We start from the raw sequence: 6,298 nt of genomic DNA, 5'->3' as shown, positions 1-6,298 counted from the left end.
ATTTATGCTTTTAATTAATGGCAATTAAACCATGCCTGTTGGCTTGGCCTATGGCAATTGTTTCCTGCAAAAAGGAGGCCGAGCTGGTGACAAGCATTTGAATCCGCTAAGTTCTGTCAAGGGAGCTGACTCTGCAGGCATCAAAACCAAACTAAATCAATAAAAGAATTAAACTTTTATAAATTGCATTTTGACAAGTATCAGATACCGTTAAGCTTTGATATTATGAATTCCTTGGAGGTGATGCAAACAAGAAGGGCCGCAGTTAGAGATCCAAACAATCAAAGAGGCTTGTTAACATGCGCTGTCAAATGCATCAGTGCTATTAATTACTACAAATTAATGTGACTCTCTCTTCCTCTGGTGATGGGAATAATAATCAGCCAGAATTGTGGAATGAGCACAGAGAACATATGCAACCCTGCCAAAAATAATAAGTTTAAAAACCAGCAGACATTCACAATCTTTGTTTTCAAAGACTGGCTGGTTCTCTTGTTGCCAGTGGTGACCTCACTTTACCCCCTCTCCCCCCTTCCGGGGATCCTCTCCATGTGCCTTTCCTGGGCGGTGACAGAGAGGCATCCTGCCCCTGCCAATAATTATTGGAGCATAGAATAAAATCTTTATTGTGCTCCACTGAGGTGCGGGGGGGAGGGGGGATGGAACCCAATCCAAAGTGAAGATTTTCTAGGCAATGAAACCAAATGCTGGAAGTCCCACAATGTGGCCATTTTCTAGCAGGAAAACTTTGCTGGGCGATAAGGTTGGTAATTAAAGTTACATGATGCTCTCACTCTGACAGTGCGGTGAGCAGGACTCATGGGGGAAAGGGAACCCTAGTTAGAGATTCTGGGTATCCAGAATGATTCAAACAGAACCCCCCCCCCCCCCAACATTTTAATATTCTCCAAAAGATCATCTTTCCCCTCAGTTCCACATTTACTTGAAAAAATAAAATGGGGTTTTCATCTTAACAGCTAGATTGTGACTCTTGACCCCCAGGCCCCCATGTCACCCAGTGAAATGACACAACAGACTAGAGTTAAACATATATTTGTATCATTAAATGTAATAATTTATATTTTAAAAGCAAATATATTACAAATTAGTAATAACACACTGCCTTGTGCTTTCTAATGTGTAACATTTTTTTCCTAGGTATTTTACTAACTTGGGCATTTTTATACCCTCCTCAAAGTCACTATGTGCCTTCTCCTTTTTACTTTGTGAACCAATAGCATATGGTTTCTCACATTTGAGGAGCTTCCAAATATTTTTACTTCATTTTTAGATTAACTAAAGAATGGAGTTTAGCCATGCCATATGGGAATATACAATAATTTGGGGAGGGGGCTCTTTTATATAGCAAGGACTGACCATCTCACCATATAAAGTCATTTTTATTTAATTGAAGGGGGTACAGGGTGGAGGTAGGGTGGCAGGGAGTGAACCTCTAATTCTCTCTTGCTTTTGGAAATGGGGTTACAATTTGGAATAACGTACTGTCTCTTCCTATTGGCTTGGGATTAGCCATAGCTCTAGAAAATCATTTGCTCTGTTAGTAAGCTGCTGTATGTTAGTTGTGTGGGCTCTCTTAATTGGATAGAGGCAGAAATGATCATAATGTTCTCCCTAACTTGCAGTAGGAATGGTACCAGGTGTGTATTGGTGTTTGGGCTAATTATTTGATTTTCACTCTTGACTATACCTAACTGTGTGTTTTTAACACAGAGAGGAATTATCTTGACACCATCTGGTAGCAGTTTTTCATGTCTGACAAAATTTAAAACTCAGTTTGAAGGTTGGCCAGTGATAAATATGCTTAGGATTCCATGTGACCTTGGTCAACCTCTGACTTATACATATCAGGGCATTTGTCTCAAACTGTGGTAACAGTGTTTTATTGATGTGCCTAATCTGTTATCCAGGAACCACAATTCTTATGATAGATAGGATATTTACTTGGGTAGTGACAAGGAAGTTTGGGGTGATTTTTTTCTTTTTCTTTTTCTTTTTCCATTCTCAAAAAAATGGATCCCAGCTAAGTCTGGATTTAAGTTTAAGTTCTCCATTTCAAGGGCTTCTCAAGATCTGTTCAGAAAGAGCATTAAAGGTGAGGAAGAAGAAACAAATGCTTATCAAGCCTCCACAGAAAGAAAAGTCTGGTAGATAAAAGTATGGTTCTAAAGATGGCCTCCCTTCTTCCCTAGGTGCTCACTCAGCAAGTGCAGAGGAGTTTATTGTTGGAAATTTTTAGGTGATTACTTGGCAAGAAGCTACATGTGCACCTGCCTGTCTCCATTTTAGAAACCCTGGTTTTATTATAAGGGTGCTTCCAAATGTCTTTATGAATTTGAAGGGGCTTCTCAAGTTTTATCATTTCTATGCGACAGTATAATTTCCTAAGAGTGGAATACCCTTACTAAGCCTGATGTGTGATATGTAAGCACATGCTGATCATTCACTGTTATGTCAATGCTTCCTGGCAGCACCAGTCCATCAGGCAGAGTTTAATCAACACATTTGCCTGGAGTTCACTACCCAGTTAAGTCAAGTTTGTCAACTTTCCATTTTTAAGGCTTTTTAAAAATTAAAATCCAAGTCAATAAATGCCCTGTAAATGTGTTGACATCCTTTGGTATGAATAGCCCACTTTCTAAGTGGGGGGAAAGGGACTGAAAGCATCCCTTTTAATACAGTAATGCAAATATTTTTTTCTTGGGGAATTAATTTATAGTACATTTGCATTTTCTTCATTATTTTAAAGGTCTCATTTATAAATTTGCACATATATAGTTATGCATGTGTTTGTATTTTCATTGTGCAAGGAGATATTTCTTTCTCCATTTATTTCTAATTTGGCTTCCTCTACCTGTCTTGAAATATAAGTATTTTGTTTGTAGACTGGTAGCTCAATTCACAAATTATTATCAATTGCTTGATAGCAATCAAGTTTGTATGTTCTCACAAATTTTATACCTGCTCAGATTTAAGAACTACCCTGTTTCCCCGAAAATAAGATAGTGTCTTATATTAATTTTTTCTCCCAATGTTGCGCTAGGTCTTATTTTCAGGGGATGTCTTATCTTTCCATGCGCTAGGTCTTATTTTCAGAGGATGTCTTATTTTCGGGGAAACACGGTATTATCTCAAATCTTTTTATGTAAGAAAAAATGGCTGGTGGTGGTGGTGATGGGGATGGTGAGATATTCAAAATTTTATATACAATAGAAATAAAAAATATATATTCTAAGACATTTATTCATATATATATATATATATATATATATATATATATATATATAACATATGATTGTTGGTTTCTCAGAATATATGTCTTCATTTGAGAGGTGAGTTATCTCTTTTTACTTTGCTTATGAGGAAAATGGCAGATGAATGACCAGGAATTGGTTATTCTTCAGCATGTGCAATGATAGATGAACAGACACTTTAATTTAGGCCCTTGTGTTTGCTTGTAGTTTGAGACTTTTGTTTTGTATTATAGTGTGCAGATAGAATGAAGCTCCATATACGTTGTGCAAATTATAATGAGAAATTGCAAATATAGATGTTGATGTTTTTCTTTTTATTACATTACAAATTGTCCCAAGAAGGGATTTGTAGGAGAGACTTCAGCTATTTCACAGATGAATTAGTAACTATTGGAACACACACACACACACACACATTGGTATTAGTGTCAATCCAAGTTGTAGTTGCTAAAATTGCAATAGCTCTTCTCCCACATATTAAAATTTTGTGATTTTGAAAGGAAAGAAGTGACAATTTTACTTCAGTACAGTTGCGGTAGTTTTCTAAGCAAGAAGGTATAGAACTGGATGTTACCTCTGAACTTGGTTTATATTTTTATGATTATTATTTTTATGGTGGTTAAATATAGGAAAAGTTAAGTCCATTTCTAAAACACACACAAAGAAAGTACTTTAATATAATAGATAAATCAAAGGATACATTTTGTGGATACATTCCATATATAATTTTGAGTTATTGAACAATTATTTTTTCCAACTGCACAAAAGACTGATGATCTGGCCTTTCCATGTCCAAAATTTTAAGACTTGAGACCTGCATTTATTAGCTACCAACACTACTACTTAAAGATATGACCATCTCTTTCATTCTTGCTTATGGAAGGTAGCCTTATTTTTCTCACTGACCTACTTACTCATGACATATTTTCTAGGTTGGTTTTTAATAAATTCTATCCTGCTGGTCAACCCAAATACAAATGTCTAGTAAATCCCTTCGATTATACAAAGCACAACTCAATCAACCATCATTACACATTTACTTTATTTAGTCATACAGTTAAACCTCGGTGATTTTTCTCTCCCCACTCAGAAATGGCAACAATTCTGGCATGGTATATATGGTTCTTCTAGAGTAAATAGGGAAAAGTTAGTGCTGAAATGATTCATACACTGATTGAAGAGGGCTACACTACTGAGGGCTACTCCTGAGGTGAATGATTGAAGATTACATATTCGTGTTACAACTGTGCCAGACCCTGTTGTATCCCCTGAAGCTAAATCCCCTGAGGGTGAACAATAAAAGACAGTTTGTAAATATAATCTGGAGAAAAGAGTGAAGAAAGTAAATGAAATTGCAAGGAAATCATTGATATAATAGTTGTCATAATGCAGAAAGCCATAGAAATGCAGGGAGAAACATCTAACCCAACCTGGAGATGACGTGAAGGACTGGAGAAAGCTTCTTGGAGAAAGGTCTGTCTAAGGCGTAGAACGAGTAGAAATTGGCTAGAGAAAAAGAGATGGAGAAAGGGGGAAAGGGAAGAGTGTCTCGGGCAGCAGGAAGGGCAGGACCAAAGTCAGAGATAAGAAAAGTCATGGTAAAATCAAAGGATAAAAGATGCTCATTTTACTAGGGCCGAAGAGTTTGAGGGAGGAGTACACGTGTGAGATAAAAGTAACTTGCTAACGTTAGAATACAGTTATCCTCCAAGCTCATCTTACTGACTAAATTGGGATCAAATGTTTCAACATCTAAGGACCACGGCATTCTTTTCCTTCATTGACATCACAGCCTAGTTCAGTCAAAATCTTGTCTGGGGGTGTTGTATAATGTGGAACGTCTGTGCTACAAATCTTTACCTGCAAAGATTTTGTCCTGCTCATAAGAGTAGCCATGGATGGAAATAAGGTAATACAAAAATGAGAATGCACAGGATTTCGGTTTCAGGATTTCCACAGTATGCTAATCGTTTCATGATGTGCCAATGATTTAGTAAAGCCATATGCAAATTTTGTAGAGCACATGAATTCCATATTGATCTCTCCAGCACAAGGTCAAGTGTAACTACTGATATCCATGCAAACCATAAAGAAGTCATAAATCAGCCTCGTACCTTTAAAACACGTTGCTCAACCCAGTTGACGTGGTTCTGTGGTTGAGCATTGATCCATGAACTAGGAGGTCAACCCAATTCCTGGTCATGGCACATGTCCATGTTGTGAGCTCAATCCCCAGGGGTGTGTGCAGGAGATAGCCTATTGATGATTCTCTATCATCGGTGATGTTTCTATCTCTCTATCAACCTTTTATCTATCTGAAATTAATAAAAACATGTTTTAAAAAATAAAACACATTACACATTTGATTTCATTTCATTTTTGTTAACACCATACTTCTATCAGCATAATTTTGCAATTATTATTAGTTTTTTAAAATATATATTTTATTGATTTTTTACAGAGAGGAAGGGAGAGGGATAGAGAGCTAGAAACGTCGATGAGAGAGGAACATCGACCAGCTGCCTCTTGCACACCCCCTACCCGGGATGTGCCAGCAACCAACGTACATGCCCCTGACTGGAATCGAACCTGGGACCTTTCAGTCCACAGACCGACGCTCTACCACTGAGCCAAACTGGTTTCGGCTAATTTTGCAATTATTTTTATTCAAGTCCTAAAGATTAGTCATATATTAGTAATTTCTGTAGACCAAGTGCCTAACAGACACATGTAAGTACCAGTTGCAATGTAAATATTGGTTGAATCAGTGAAAATATATAAGCCTTGTATATATTTATATTACTATATTTACCAGACAGATTTCTGGTTGGTTCAATAGCTTTAAAATCTGACCTGTCTCATTATACAGAAAAATCAAGGGGGCTTACAATATGTTTTATTTCTGTTCATTGATCCCTCATATCTGTATGATATGCAACCATTCCACAGCCTTTCAATATACATTCATTCGTTCAATCCTTACCACAATATTGTGAGGTAGGAATCTAAATCTTAGACCTTAGGAA

Source organism: Pipistrellus hanaki, assembly GCF_964339955.1.
Source record: "Pipistrellus hanaki genome assembly, chromosome: 2".
NCBI classification, from domain to species: Eukaryota; Metazoa; Chordata; class Mammalia; order Chiroptera; family Vespertilionidae; genus Pipistrellus; species Pipistrellus hanaki.
The sequence above is the reverse complement of the archived record's forward strand: the minus strand, read 5'-3'. Positions refer to the sequence as shown.